Raw genomic sequence first — 16885 nt, 5'->3', positions numbered from 1 at the left:
TTCCAGGAATATGAGGATAATGGTGAAGGACAATTGTACAACTTATGGTAACTTTTTAGATACTTTATCAGCTAGTCTGCAAACTATAGGAAAGGAAAGAAAAAACAAAATGCCTTTAAACAATTACTTGCAGGCATGGGTACAGGGAACCTGAGGGAAATCTCATGCTCCTGACTCTCTGGGCTTGATACCTTTTGCATAACTCGCATTCCTCAGACTGCTCTGAGCCACTTTTCTTTCTCAATACTAACAAAGCTCGTGAGAAATCCATGTATAACACTACCCAATGCACATTATACTTACATGGACCTGACTAGTAGATTCTCTCCCTGTAGGTAAACATCATGAAAAAACACATTACAACTAGAAGGTTGTGTATGGAATATGAAATAAGAATGGGGATAATTTATATAATTCAAATATTTAATTAGGTAATCTATAGTTGCCTTTTGCATCTATTTCTATGATAGCACCATAGGGATTACCTTGTCAGAGGAAGTGTAGTAGTGGAAGTGTCTTGGTAAATGGGCTGTTTCCTCTGGAAAATACTCATATAGTCATTGCTATTGTGGTTGCTTCTGTGATTTTACTGTTTCTTCTCTATGCCTCATGTCTATGGAAACTTCTTCTTAGATATAATAATTTTTCTGGTTATCTTGCTCTGGTCTAAGAGCCACCGTCTGTTTACTATGTATTGTTTTGTATAAATAAACCCTCAGAAAAGCACAGTATTTTGTTTAATTCCAAGTTCTTGCCATGGGAGCAGCTTACTTGTGAACTATGCCTACTCATGTCTTCCACCCCAACCCTCTTTTCTTCCTGGGGAAATACCTTGGGACACTGTTAAAAAAAAAAAAAAAACCTCACTTCTTGTGAAACATAACAGGAAACAGAAAAATGTACAAAGCAAAAATGTACAGGTTTGTGATTTATCACAAAGTGAACACTCATGTAACCCATCACTCAGATCAATAATAGAACATTGTCAACATCCCAGAAGCCCTGCCTCAGGGCCCAGCCAGTTTGTATAGCTTTCTTTCCCTCTATCTTTTAAAATTTGGCTGGGCACAATTGCTCATGCCTGTAAGCCCAGCCCTTTGGGAGGTCAAGGTGGGCGGATCATTTGAGGTCAGGACTTCTAGACCAGCCTGGCCAACATGGTGAAAACCCGTCCATTCCTATGAAAAATACTATATATATATATATATGTTAGCTGGGCATTGTGGCGGGCACCTGTAATCCCAGGCTGAGGCAGGAGAATTGCATGAACCTGGGAGGCGGAGTTTGCAGTGAGCTGAGATTATGTCATTGTACGCCAGCCTGGGCAACAAGAGTGAGACTCAATCTCAAAAAAAAAAAAAAAAAAAAAAAAAAGAGGAAATCTCTGTCTTTACTTTTACAATAATTACATGTTTTCTTTTTTCCATCTAAGTATGTGTCTCTAGTTTTACCTTTTTTTTTTTTAACATATAAACAGAATCCTACAGTATCTATATTTTTGTCTGGGTTTTTTTTTGCTGAGTATCATTTGTAATATTCATCAATGATGTCACATATAACTAGTTATTTTCTTTTTGTGTGTGTGTGTGTTTTTAGTGTATATACCTTACACATCTTGCATTAGATTTATACCTAGGTATTTGATAATTTTGATAACTAGTTATTTTCAAACATGCAGAATAATAAACCATTGAATGAATATACCATCCTATTCATCCAGCTGTTGATGGCCATTTGGGTTGTCTCCAGGTTTTTATTGCTATGAATTATCCTGCTCTGAACATTCAGGTACATGTATTTTGGAGCACATCTGCAGACTTTTAAGTTGGGAACATACTTAAGAGAGAAATTTTTGAGTTATAAGATATGCGTATATTTAACTTTAATAGATAATAGATAATGCTAAATAGTCTTCCAAAGCAGTTGTACCAAATAACTTTCTTTTTTTTTTTTTTTTTTTGAGATCGAGTTTCCCTCTGTTGCCCAGGCTGGAGTACAGTGGTGCGATCTCGGCTCATTGTAACCTCTGCCTCCTGGGTTCAAGCGATTCTCCTGCCTCAGCCTCCCGAGTAGCTGGGATTACAGGCTTGACACCATGACCAGCTAATTTTTGTATTTTTAGAGACGGGGTTTTACCATGTTGGCCAGAATGGTCTCAATCTCTTGACTTCATGAACTTCCTCCCTCGGCCTCCCAAAGTAGTGGGATTATAGGCGTGAGCCACCATGCCTGGCCTAAATAACTTTCTTAAGTAGTAGTGTATGTGAGTTCTCTTTTTTCTGCTTCTTTGCCAACATTTGCTTTTGCTAGCCTTTATAACTTTAGTTGTGTGCGTGGGTGTGTAGTGGTATCCTATGGTGATTTTAACATGCTTTTCCCTGACTGCGAATGAGATTAGCACTTTTTATTATGTTTATTGGCATTTGGGTATCCTCTTTTGTGAAGGCCCCCTTGCAGTTTTTTATTTCTTCCAGTTTTCTGTTATGTTGCCTATCTTTTGAAATTAATTTGTAGGAAGTTTTTATACATTCTAAATATAAGCTCTTTATCATATGTTGCAAATGTCATTTCCCATTTTGGCTTTTCCTTTCACTCTCTTAATGGTATCTTTGATGAACAGAAATTCTTAAGGCTTTATCATCTTTGAATTTTATTTAAGAAATCTTTTTGTACCCCAGGGTCATAAAGCATCTTCTAGTGTTTTCTTTTGGAAGCTTTATTGTTTTGCCTTTCAGGTTTAGATTTATAATCCGCCTGAAATTAATATTAATGTATGGTGTAGAATAGAATTGGGTTTCCTTTCATATGAATATGTAATTTTCTCACCACCATTTATTCAAGAGGCCATAATTTTTTCACTGCTTTGCAATGTCATCTTTGTTTTAAATCAAGTGACTATATACATCAGTCTGTTTCTGTGTCACTGTTCTATATATTTCATCTGTTTGGCTGTTCTTAAACCAGTACTATATGTGCTAATACAGCTAAGTAAGTGCTTGATAGCTGATTGAGAAAGTCCTCCCACTTTTTCTTCTTTAAGATTGTCTTTGGCTATCCTTGACAGTTTGCATTACCATATACATTTTGTAATTAGCTTGTTCAACACATATGCATATACACACCTATTGGAGTTTTGATTGGGATCTTATAGAATCCCTAGATCAGCTTAGGGGGAGCTTCATTTAAAAAATACTGAATCTTTCAATCTATGAACATAGTATGTCCTTCCATTTGTTTACATATGCTTTTATATTATTCAAAAGGCTTTACAGTTTTCTGCTGAAAGTTCTTATCTTTTTGTTAGATTTATTCTTTCACATTAAAAAACCAGTTTTTTTAGGTATAATTGACATACCAACAGCTGTACATATTTAATATGTACAACTTAATAAATTTGGAGATAAGTGTACAGCTGTGAAACCATCACTGCAGTGTATGCTATAAACATATCTATCCCCTCAAAAAGTTTCCTCTTGGCGTCTTTATTATTACTATTATTATTATTTTTGTGATGCAAATATTTAACATAAGATCTACCATATTGGCAAATTTTTAAGTACAGTAAGTCCTTACTTAATGTCATTGATAGGTTCTTGGAAACTTTGACTTTAAGTGAAGTAAAACAAAACCAATTTTACCAAAATAGGTGAATTGATTAAGAGTGAAATGTGGCATATTTATGGTCTTATGGCATATTTCTGGTCACAAAAACATTATCAAACTTCTGAATAAAAACTCAAACCACTTCTAACCTTAAACATTGTGTTAAGATAGTTCATCGTGGTTTTGATTTGCATTTCCTGGATAATTAGTGATGTTGAGCACATTTTCATATATTGTAGGCTATTTGTATGTCTTCTTTTGATAAAAGCCTATTTAATTCCTTTGCCTGTTTAAAAATCAGATTATTTTATTTTTTCTACTGACTTGTTAGAGTTCCTTATATAATTTAGATGTTAATATTTTATCAAATATATGGTCTGCAAATATTTTTTCCCGTTTTTTGTTTATTTATTTAATAGTATTTATTGATCGTTCTTGGGTGTTTCTCGGAGAGGGGGATTTGGCAGGGTCATAGGACAATAGTGGAGGGAAGGTCAGCAGATAAACATGTGAACAAGGGTCTCTGGTTTTCCTAGGCCTGCGGCCTTCCACCGTGTTTGTGTCCCTGGGTACTTGAGATTAGGGAGTGGTGATGACTCTTAACCAGCCTGCTGCCTTCAAGCATCTGTTTAACAAAGCACATCTTGCACCGCCCTTAATCCATTTAACCCTGAGTGGACACAGCACATGTTTCAGAGAGCACTGGTTTAGGGGTAAGGTTATAGATTAACAGCATCCCAAGGCAGAAGAATTTTTCTTAGTACAGAACAAAATGGAGTCTCCCATGTCTACTTCTTTCCACACAGGCACAGTAACAATCTGATCTCTCTTTCTTTTCCCCACATTTCCCCCTTTTCTATTCGACAAAACTGCCATAGCCATCATGGCCTGTTCTCAATGAGCTGTTGGGTACACCTCCCAGACGGGGTGGTGGCCGGGCAGAGGGGCTCCTCACTTCCCAGACGGGGTGGCCAGGCAGAGGCGCCCCCCACCTCCCAGACGCGGCGGTGGCCGGGCGGAGGCCCCCCCAACCTCCCGGAAGGGGCGGTGCCGGGTGGGGGCTGCCCCCCACCTCCCTCCCGGACGGGGCGGCTGCTGGGTGGAGGGGCTCCTTGCTTCCCAGATGGGGCGGCCGCAGGGCGGAGGGGCTCCTCGCTTCTCAGACGGGGCAGCCGCTGGGCGGAGGGGCTCCTCACCTCTCAGACGGGGCTGCCGGGCGGAGACGCTCCTCACCTCCCAGACGGGGTGGCGATCGGGCAGAGACGCTCCTCAGTTCCCAGATGGGGTCGCAGCCGGGCAGAGGCGCTCGCCACATCCCAGACAATGGGCACGGGGCAGAGACGCTCCTTACTTCCTAGATGGGATGGCAGCCGGGAAGAGGTGCTCCTCACTTCCCAGACTGGGCGGCCGGGCAGAGGGGCTCCTCACATCCCAGACGATGGGCGGCCAGGCAGAGACGCTCCTCACTTCCCATATGGGGTGGCGGCTGGGCAGAGGCTGCAATCTCGGCACTTTGGGAGGCCAAGGCAGGCAGCTGGGAGGTGGAGGTTGTAGCGAGCTGAGATCACGCCACTGCCCTCCAGCCTGGGCAACATTGAGCACTGAGTGAGCGAGACTCCGTCTGCAATCCCGGCACCTCGGGAGGCTGAGGCTGGCAGATCACTCGCGGTCAGGAGCTGGAGATCAGCCCGGCCAACACCGCGAAACCCCGTCTCCACCAAAAAAATACGAAAGCCAGTCAGGCGTGGCGGCGCGCGCCTGCAATCCCAGGCACTCGGCAGGCTGAGGCAGGAGAATCAGGCAGGGAGGTTGCAGTGAGCCGAGATGGTGGCAGTACAGTCCAGCCTCCGCTCGGCATCAGAGGGAGACCGTGGAAAGGGGAGACGAGGGAGAGGGAGATGGTAGAAAGGAAAGAGGAAAGAGGGAGAGGGAGGGCTTTTTCCCGTTTTATAGATTGCCTTTTTTTGTTTTGCTGACTGCTTTCACTGTGGTGCAGAAGATTTTTAGTTTGATGTAATCTTGCTTTTCTATTTTTGCTTTTATTACCTGTGCTTTTGGTGTCATATCCAGTAAATCATGGCCAAAGACAATATCAAAAGATTTTCCTCCAGTTTTTCTTCCAGGAATGTTACACTTTCATTTCTTGAGTTTAAGTATTATGAGTTTTTGTGTGTGGTGTTAGATAAAGATCCAATTTCATTCTTTTTTTTTGGCCCCGGTGTGTGATGTTCCCCACCCTGTGTCCAAGTGTTCTCATTGTTCAGTTTCCACCTATGAGGGAGAACATGCAGTGTTTGGTTTTCTGTCCTTGCGATAGTTTGCTCAGAATGATGGTTTCTAGCTTCACCCATGTCCCTGCAAAGGACATGAACTCATCCTTTTTTATGGCTGCATAGTATTCCATGGTGTATATGTGTCACATTTTCTTAATCCAGTCAATCATTGATGGACATTTGGGTTGGTTCCAAGTCTTTGCTATTGTGAATAGTGCCGCAGTAAACATCCATGTGCATGTGTCTTTATAGCAGCATGATTTATAATCCTTTGGGTATATGCCCAGTAATGGGATGGCTGGGTCAAATGGTATTCCTAGTTCTAGATACTTGAGGAATTGCCACACTGTCTTCCACAATGGTTGAGCTAGTGTGCAGTCCCACCAACAGTGTAAAAGTGTTTTTTTTTTCTCCACATCCTCTCCAGTATCTGTTGTTTCCTGACTTTTTAATGATCACCATTCTAACTGGCATGAGATGGTATCTCATTGTGGTTTTGTTTTGCATTTCTCTGATGGCCAGTGGTGATGAGATTTTTTTCATGTGTCTATTGGCTGCATAAATGTCTTCTTTTGAGAAGTGTCTGTTCATGTCCTTCACCCACTTTTTGATGGGGTTGTTTGATTTTTTTTCTTGTAAATTTGTTTAAGTTCTTTGTAGATTCTGGATATTAGCCCTTTCAGATGGGTAGATTGTAAAAATTTTCTCCCATTCTGTAGGTTGCCTGTTCACTCTGAGGGTAGTTTCTTTTGCTGTGCAGAAGCTCTTTAGTTTAATTAGATCCCATTTATCAATTTTGGCTTTTGTTGCCATTGCTTTTGGTGTCTTAGTCATGAAGTCTTTGCCCACACCTATATCCTCAATGGTATTGGCTAGGTTTTCTTCTAGGGTTTTTATGGTTTTAGGTCGAACATTTAAGTCTTTACTCCATCTTGGATTAATTTTTGTATAAGGTGTAAGGAAGGGATCCAGTTTCAGCTTTCTACATATGGCTGACCAGTTTTCCCAGCACCATTTATTAAATAGGGAATCCTTTCCCCATTGCTTGTTTGTGTAAGGTTTGTCAAAGATCAGATGGTTGTAGATGTGTGGTATTATTTCCAAGGGCTCTGTTCTGTTCCATTGGTCTATATCTCTGTTTTGGTACCAGTACCATGCTGTTTTGGTTACTGTAGCCTTGTATAGTTTGAAGTCAGGTAGTGTGATGCCTCCAGCTTTGTTCTTTTGGCTTAGGATTGTCTTGGCAATGCGGGCTCTTTTTTGGTTCCATATGAACTTTAAAGTAGTTTTTTCCAATTCTGTGAAGAAAGTCATTGGTAGCTTGATGGAGATGGCATTGAATAAATTATAAATTATAAATAATTTTTTTATTTATAAATAAATATAAATTATAAATTACCTTATAAATTATAAATTTAGATAAAGATCCAATTTCATTCATTATCATTAGAAATCATTTCATTTATTATCGTTATAAATTACCTTGGGCAGTATGGCCATTTTCACAATATTGATTCTTCCTATCCATGAGCATGGAATGTTCTTCCATTTGTTTGTGATCTCTTTTATTTCATTGAGCAGTGTTTTGTAGTTCTCCTTGAAGAGGTCCTTCACATCCCTTGTAAGTTGGATTCCTAGGTTTTTTATTCTCTTTGAAGCAATTGTGAATGTGAGTTCACTCATGATTTGGCTGTCTGTCTGTTATTGGTATATAGGAATCCTTGTGATTTTTGCCCCTTGATTTTGTATCCTGAGACTTTGCTGAATTTGCATATCAGCTTAAGGAGATTTTGGGCCGAGATGATGGGGTTTTCTAAATATACAATCATGTCATCTGCAAACAGGGACAATTTGACTTCCTCTTTTCCTAATTGAATACCCTTTATTTCTTTCTCTTGCCTGATTGCCCTGGCCAGAACTTCCAACACTATGTTAAATAGGAGTGGTGAGAGAGGGCATCCTTGTCTTGTGCCAGTTTTCAAAGGGAATGCTTCCAGTTTTTGCCCATTCAGTATGATATTGGCTGTGGGTTTGTCATAAATAGCTCTTATTATTTTGAGATATGTCCCATCAATACCTAGTTTATTGACAGTTTTTAGCATGAAGGGCTGCTGAATTTTGTCAGAGGCCTTTTCTTCATCTTTTGAGATAATCATGTGGTTTTTGTCTTTGGTTCTGTTTATATGCTGGATTACATTTACTGATTTGCATATGTTGAACCAGCCTTGCATCCCAGGGATGAAGCTGACTTGATCATGGTGGATAAGCTTTTTGATGTGCTGCTGGATTCGGTTTGCCAGTATTTTATTGGGGATTTTAGCATCGATGTTCATCAGGGATATTGGTCTAAAATTCTCAGTGTGCTGTATTCAGGAAACCCATCTCACGTGCAGAGACACACATAGGCTCAAAATAAAAGGATGGAGGAAGATCTACCAAGCAAATGGAAAACAAAAAAAGGCAGGGGTTGCAATCCTAGTCTCTGATAAAACAGACTTTAAACCAACAAAGATCAAAAGAGACAAAGAAGGCCATTACATAATGGTAAAAGGATCAATTCAACAAGAGGAGCTAACTATCTTAAATATTTATGCACCCAATACAGGAGCACCCAGATTCATAAAGCAAGTCCTGAGTGACCTACAAAGAGACTTAGACTCCCACACATTAATAATGGGAGACTTTAACACCCCACTGTCAACATTAGACAGATCAACGAGACAGAAAGTCAACAAGGATACCCAGGAATTGAACTCAGCTCTGCACCAAGCGGACCTAATAGACATCTACAGAACTCTCCACCCCAAATCAACAGAATATACATTTTTTTCAGCACCACACCACACCTATTCCAAAATTGACCACATACTGGGAAGTAAAGCTCTCCTCAGCAAATGTAAAAGAACAGAAATTATAACAAACTATCTCTCAGACCACAGTGCAATCAAACTAGAACTCAGGATTAAGAATCTCACTCAAAGCCGCTCAACTACATGGAAACTGAACAACCTGCTCCTGAATGACTACTGGGTACATAACGAAATGAAGGCAGAAATAAAGATGTTCTTTGAAACCAACGAGAACAAAGACACAACATACCAGAATCTCTGGGACGCATTCAAAGCAGTGTGTAGAGGGAAATTTATAGCACTAAATGCCCACAAGAGAAAGCAGGAAGGATCCAAAATTGACACCCTAACATCACAATTAAAAGAACTAGAAAAGCAAGAGCAAACACATTCAAAAGCTAGCAGAAGGCAAGAAATAACTAAGATGAGAGCAGAACTGAAGGAAATAGAGACACAAAAAACCCTTCAAAAAATCAATGAATCCAGGAGCTGGTTTTTTGAAAGGATCAACAAAATTGATAGACCGCTAGCAAGACTAATAAAGAAAAAAAGAGAGAAGAATCAAATAGACACAATAAAAAATGATAAAGGGGATATCACCACCGATCCCACAGAAATACAAACTACCATCAGAGAATACTACAAACACCTCTACGCAAATAAACTAGAAAATCTAGAAGAAATGGATACATTCCTCGATACATACACCCTCCCAAGACTAAACCAGGAAGAAGTTGAATCTCTGAATAGACCAATAACAGGAGCTGAAATTGTGGCAATAATCAATAGTTTACCAACCAAAAAGAGTCCAGGACCAGATGGATTCACAGCCGAATTCTACCAGAGGTACAAGGAGGAACTGGTACCATTCCTTCTGAAACTATTCCAATCAATAGAAAAAGAGGGAATCCTCCCTAACTCATTTTATGAGGCCAGCATCATTCTGATACCAAAGCCGGGCAGAGACACAACGAAAAAAGAGAATTTTAGACCAATATCCTTGATGAACATTGATGCAAAAATCCTCAATAAAATACTGGCAAACCGAATCCAGCAGCACATCAAAAAGCTTATCCACCATGATCAAGTGGGCTTCATCCCTGGGATGCAAGGCTGGTTCAATATTCGCAAATCAATAAATGTAATCCAGCATATAAACAGAGCCAAAGACAAAAACCACATGATTATCTCAATAGATGCAGAAAAAGCCTTTGACAAAATTCAACAACCCTTCATGCTAAAAACTCTCAATAAATTAGGTATTGATGGGACGTATTTCAAAATAATAAGAGCTATCTATGACAAACCCACAGCCAATATCATACTGAATGGGCAAAAACTGGAAGCATTCCCTTTGAAAACTGGCGCAAGACAGGGATGCCCTCTCTCACCGCTCCTATTCAACATAGTGTTGGAAGTTCTGGCCAGGGCAATCAGGCAGGAGAAGGAAATAAAGGGTGTTCAATTAGGAAAAGAGGAAGTCAAATTGTCCCTGTTTGCAGACGACATGATTGTTTATCTAGAAAACCCCATCGTCTCAGCCCAAAATCTCCTTAAGCTGATAAGCAACTTTAGCAAAGTCTCAGGATACAAAATCAATGTACAAAAATCACAAGCATTCCTATACACCAACAACAGACAAACAGCCAAATCATGAGTGAACTCCCATTCACAATTGCTTCAAAGAGAATAAAATACCTAGGAATCCAACTTACAAGGGATGTGAAGCACCTCTTCAAGGAGAACTACAAACCACTGCTCAAGGAAATAAAAGAGGATACAAAGAAATGGAAGAACATTCCATGCTCATGGGTAGGAAGAATCAATATCGTGAAAATGGCCATACTGCCCAAGGTAATTTACAGATTCAATGCCATCCCCATCAAGCTACCAATGACTTTCTTCACAGAATTGGAAAAAACTACTTTAAAGTTCATATGGAACCAAAAGAGAGCCCGCATCGCCAAGTCAATCCTAAGCCAAAAGAACAAAGCTGGAGGCATCACACTACCTGACTTCAAACTATACTACAAGGCTACAGTAACCAAAACAGCATGGTACTGGTACCAAAACAGAAATATAGATCAATGGAACAGAACAGAGCCCTCAGAAATAACGCTGCTTACCTACAACTATCTGATCTTTGACAAACCTGAGAAAAACAAGCAATGGGGAAAGGATTCCCTATTTAATAAATGGTGCTGGGAAAACTGGCTAGCCATATGTAGAAAGCTGAAACTGGATCCCTTCCTTACACCTTATACAAAAATCAATTCAAGATGGATTAAAGATTTAAACGTTAGACCTAAAACCATAAAAACCCTAGAAGAAAACCTAGGCATTACCATTCAGGACATAGGCGTGGGCAAGGACTTCATGTCCAAAACACCAAAAGCAATGGCAACAAAAGCCAAAATTGACAAATGGGATCTAATTAAACTAAAGAGCTTCTGCACAGCAAAAGAAACTACCATCAGAGTGAATAGGCAACCTACAACATGGGAGAAAATTTTCGCAACCTACTCATCTGACAAAGGGCTAATATCCAGAATCTACAGTGAACTCAAACAAATTTACAAGAAAAAAAGAAACAACCCCATCAAAAAGTGGGCGAAGGACATGAACAGACACTTCTCAAAAGAAGACATTTATGCAGCCAAAAAACACATGAAAAAATGCTCATCATCACTGGCCATCAGAGAAATGCAAATCAAAACCACTATGAGATATCATCTCACACCAGTTAGAATGGCAATCATTAAAAAGTCAGGAAACAACAGGTGCTGGAGAGGATGTGGAGAAATAGGAACAATTTTACACTGTTGGTGGGACTGTAAACTAGTTCAACTATTGTGGAAGTCAGTGTGGTGATTCCTCAGGGATCTAGAACTAGAAATACCATTTGACCCAGCCATCCCATTACTGGGTATATACCCAAAGGACTATAAATCATGCTGCTATAAAGACACAGGCACACGTATGTTTATTGCGGCATTATTCACAATAGCAAAGACTTGGAACCAACCCAAATGTCCAACAATGATAGACTGGATTAAGAAAATGTAGCACATATACACCATGGAATACTATGCAGCCATAAAAAATGATGAGTTCATATCCTTTGTAGGGACATGGATGAAATTGGAAACCATCATTCTCAGTAAACTATCGCAAGAACAAAAAACCAAACACTGCATATTCTCACTCATAGGTGGGAATTGAACAATGAGATCACATGGACATAGGAAGGGGAATATCACACTCTGGGGACTGTGGTGGGGAGGGGGGAGGGGGGAGGGATAGCATTGAGAGATATACCTAATGCTAGATGACGAGTTAGTGAGTGCAGCGCACCAGCATGGCACATGTATACATATGTAACTAACCTGCACAGTGTGCACATGTACCCTAAAACTTAAAGTATAATTTAAAAAAAAAAGAAAAAAAAAAAAAAAGAAAAAATATAAAAATGTTAATAGTAACTTTTGTTAGGTGTTGGAATTATGAGTGTCTTTCTTCTCTCTTTACTTTTACTAATAACTAGAATGAACAGATATTATTTTATAAACAGAATAAAAGGTTATTTTATTTAAAAAAAAAAAAGAAAATGTGACACATATATACAATGGAGTACTATTCAGCCATATAGAAGAATGAGAGCCTGTCATTTGCAACAACATAGTTAGAACCTGAAATCATTATGTTAAGTGAAATAAGCCAGGCACAGAAAGACAGACTTAGTATGTTCTCACTTATTTCTGGGAGCTAAAATACTAAGACAAGTAAACTCATGGAGATAGAGGGTAGAAGGATGGTTACCAGAGCTGGAAAGCGTAGTGGTGTGGGTTGGGGTGGGGAAGTGGGGGTGGTTAATTGGTACAAAAAATAGAATGAATAAGAACTCGTATTTGATAACACTGCAGGGTGACAGTAGTCAATAATAATGTAATTGTACATTTAAAAATAACTAAAAGAGTATAATTGAATTGTTTATAACACAAAGGATAAATGTTTGAGGTGATGGATACCCCATTTATCCTGATGTGGTTATTACGCATTGCATGCCTGCATCAAAATATCTCATGTATCCCGTAAATATATACACCTACTATATACCCCCAAAAATTAAAAAAAAAGTTACCGTGATTGAAGTAATGTTTTAAAGTCTTGAGTACTTTTGATTTAAAAAAGCAGCCTCAATTTCAGGGGGATGAAAAAGTTGCAAGGATTGTGAGGGGATGGTTTGGATCTACGAGCAGTGTAGAGGTGGATAGCATGATTCTATATGGACTGTAATTTTTACAATCAGACATAGTTCTGTTTTTGGTTGATACAGTAATATCAGTAGCACTATAGACAAAATCAGTATTCATGAATAGTGCCTTATTTACACTGCAAATGAAACATATAGAGAGGGAGAGCTTCTTGAGGTATGGGTCAGCATTTGAAAGCAAGGTGGTAGGAACGGGCTACACACAGGCATAAGGGATTCTATTAGGTGGAATTAGCAGTATTGTGATGATGAAAAAGAAGTGAGATGTTAGGTGGGCAGGGACAAAACCAGCAGGTTCTTGATTTGCTTGATGAGCAGAAGCAAGCTGTAGGGTGGTTAGCTCCACACGCTTTCCATGATGGCACAGGACTCCTTGCTTGCTTTAGTAAATAGTTTTGACTAAGTGGCAAAAAAGTGATGGTATACATTAGCAACTTATATGCATCATTATTCATAAGAGTGCTGCTTATAACCGAAGAATCAATTGTCATTTATAGAATGAAGGAATATATAAATAGGAATTTCATAATTTGTTTAATTTTTTCTCTATTTGGGCTACAATAGTAAGTCCTTGAGAAATCTAATGTGAAAAGCAACTCAGTGCTAAACCTAGGGGCGCTAAATATGCTAAATATAATGGGAAGTTATAAGGCACAATAGGAAGAAAGAAGAGCAGGGAACTAGGTAATTGTGTACCTGAGGAAGGCCAAGGTCAAAATTTGATCAGAGTGAAAGTAGTTTGTCACTCCCCTAGCAAAGTCATGCTGACTCTATGAGACGGGGAACAAGCTTGTGCAAGAAGAAATCTGAGTCAGCACAGTACAGGCGAGAACCTAAGAAGGACAGTACAGTAAGGTGAAAGAACTAGGCTTTTAGTATTTTATGTATTAGGCTTAAAAATAAAAAAATATAAGCTTAAGAAGCTCATAAGAAATGAGCTTACAATAAAATTCTGAACATTTTGACCTCCTGCCTCCACAAACACTCTGCCTTAGGACCATAATAACTGTTACAGGAATGCTTTTCCTTCCAGCTTCTGCCAATTTTAAGTGAAATCCCTTTATGGACTCTTCATTTTTTACCTTGCTGGAGATCATCTCTCCCTTCTTTGAGCCAGTAGCACTTTGTATACTTCGTTTATCTGTGTCACATTTTATGTTAGATGGTATTTTTTAGAGACTCTGGTTGATATTTTTTTGTATATCTACCCTCTATTTCCACAAGACCAAGAACGAGATCTTATATAAATTAGGTGCCCAATAAATACAAACTATGAAAAAAAGAAATTGTATATCATTATGTAAATTTTTGTCAGTTATAGAGAAAAGCATAAGTAGCAAGGAAAACTTAGTCACTAGAAATAAAGGAGAATTAATCTATAGATTATTGACCCAACAGAAAACTACTGTAAAATTCATTAGTCTGTTTTATCTATGAGCATAATCTACTTAAAGAAGATCTACCCTTTGATCTGGAGCTTTATTTGTAATAATAGTTGGCGCAGAAGGAATCATTTGCACATTTAATCCTTTATAAGTAGCTTTCTTTGATCATTTTGTAGAATTTCCATTTTTATATCTTAGAGTTATGACATATTAAGGGCAATACTTTAAAATATTACTGTTTTGATAGATGCAAAAATCTTCAACAAAATACTAGCTAACCGAATCAAACAGCATACCAAAAAGATAATACATCAGATCAAGTGGGTTTCATACTAGGGATGCAGGGATGGTTTAATACAAGTCAGTAAATGTGATATATCACATAAACAGAATTAAAAACAAAAATCATATGGTCATTTGAATAGACACAGCAAAAGCATTTGATAAAATCCAGCATCTCTTTATGATAAAAACCCTCAACAAGATTGGCATAGAAGGGACATACCTCAAAGTAATAAAAGCCAACTGTGACAAAACCACAGCCAACATCATATTGAATGGGGAAAAGTTGAAAGCATTTCCCTTGAGAATTGGAACAAGACAAGGGTGCCCACTTTCACCGCTTCTGTTTAACATAGTACTGGAAATCCTAGCCACAGCAATCAGACAAGAGAAATAAATAAAGGGCACCCAGATTGGAAAAGAGAAAGTCAAACTGTTACTGTTCATCAATGATGTGATCATATACCTAGAAAACCCTACCAAAAACCTTCTAGATCTGATAAGTGAATCCAGTAAAGTCTCAGGATACAAAATCAATGTACACAAATCAGTAGGACTGCTATACACCAACAATGATGAAGCTAAGAAATCAAGAACTCAGTCCCTTTTAAAATAGCTGCAAAAAATAATAAAATAATTAGGAATATACTTAACCAAGGAGGTGGAAGATGTTTACAAGGAGAACTACAAAACACTGCTGAAAGAAATCATAGATGACAAAAACAAATGAAAACACATCCCAACTTCATGGATGGGTAGAATCAATATTGTGAAAATGACCATACTGCCAAAAGCAATCTACAGATTCAGTGCAATTCCCATTAAAATACTATTGTCATTCTTCACAGAACTAGAAAAACAATACCAAAATTCATACAGAACCAAGAAAGAGCTTCCATAGCCAAAGCAAGACTAAGCAAAAAGAACAAATCTGGAGGCATCACATTACCTGACTTCAATTTATACTACAAGGCTATAGTTACCAAAGCAGCATGGCACTGGTATAAAAATGGGCATGTAGACCGATGGAACAGAATGGAGAGCCCAGAAATAAAGTCAAACACTTATAGCCAACTGACCTTCAACAAAGCATACAAAAACATAAAGTTGGGGAAAGGACACCATATTCAATGAATGGTACTGGGAAAATTGGCAAGCCACATGTAGAAGAATGAAAATGGATCCTCATCTCTCACCTTATACAAAAATCAACTCAAGATGAATCAAAGACTCAAATCTAAGACTTGAAACTATAAAAATTCTGGAAGATAACATTGGAAAGACTCTTCTAGACATTGGCTTAGGCAAATAATTCATGACTGAGAACCCAAAAGCAAACACAACGAAAACAAAAATAAATAAATGGGACCTAACTAAATTAAAAAACTTCCACACTACCAAAAAAATAATCAACAGAGTAAACAGACAACCCACAGAGTGGGAGAAAATATTCTCCAACTACATATCTGACAAAGGACTAATATCCAGAATCTACAAGGAACTTAAGCAAGTCAACAAGAAAAAAACAAATAATCCCATCCAAAAGTAGGCAAAGGACATGAATAGACAATTCTCAACAGAAGATATACAGCCAGCCAACAAACTTATGAAAAATGCTCAACATCACTAATTATCAGGGAAACGCAAATTAAAACCACAATGAGATACTGTACTCCTGCAAGAATGCCCATAATTAAAAAGCCAAAAAATAATAGGTGCTGGTGTGGATGTGGTGAAAAGGGAACACTTTTACACTGCTAGTGGGAATGTAAACTAGTACAACTACTATGGAAAACAGGATAGAGATTTCTTAAAGAACCAAAAGCAGAACTACCATTTGATCTGGCAATCCCACTGCTGAGTATCTACCCAAAGGAAAGGAAGTCATTATATAAAAAAGACACATGCACACACGTTTATAGCAGCACAATTCTTAATTGCAAAAATATGGAACCAACCTAAATGCCCATCAATCAACGAGTGGATAAAGAAAATGTATGTACACAGCATGGAATACTATTCAGCCATAAAGTGGAATGAAATAATGGCCCTTGTAGCAACTTGGATGGATCTAGAGGCCATTATTCTAACTGAAGTAACTCAGGAAAGGAAAACCAAGTATCATATGTTCTCATTTATAAGTGGGAGCTAAACTATGAGGATGCAAAGGCATAAGAATGATATAAAGGACTTTGGGGACTCAAGGGGAAGGATGGATGG

At 38.5% G+C, this 16885-nt stretch overlaps 1 protein-coding gene across 13 annotated transcripts in view; it reads left to right on the top strand.

The window, feature by feature from the left end:
- The window catches only part of STK33 (serine/threonine kinase 33), a 211492-nt gene that overhangs the window by 68498 nt on the left and 126109 nt on the right, over positions 1-16885 (top strand). The window lies entirely within an intron of this gene.

Source organism: Pan paniscus, chromosome 9 (assembly GCF_029289425.2).
Source record: "Pan paniscus chromosome 9, NHGRI_mPanPan1-v2.0_pri, whole genome shotgun sequence".
Taxonomy (NCBI): domain Eukaryota; kingdom Metazoa; phylum Chordata; class Mammalia; order Primates; family Hominidae; genus Pan; species Pan paniscus.
The sequence above is the reverse complement of the archived record's forward strand: the minus strand, read 5'-3'. Positions and strand labels throughout refer to the sequence as shown.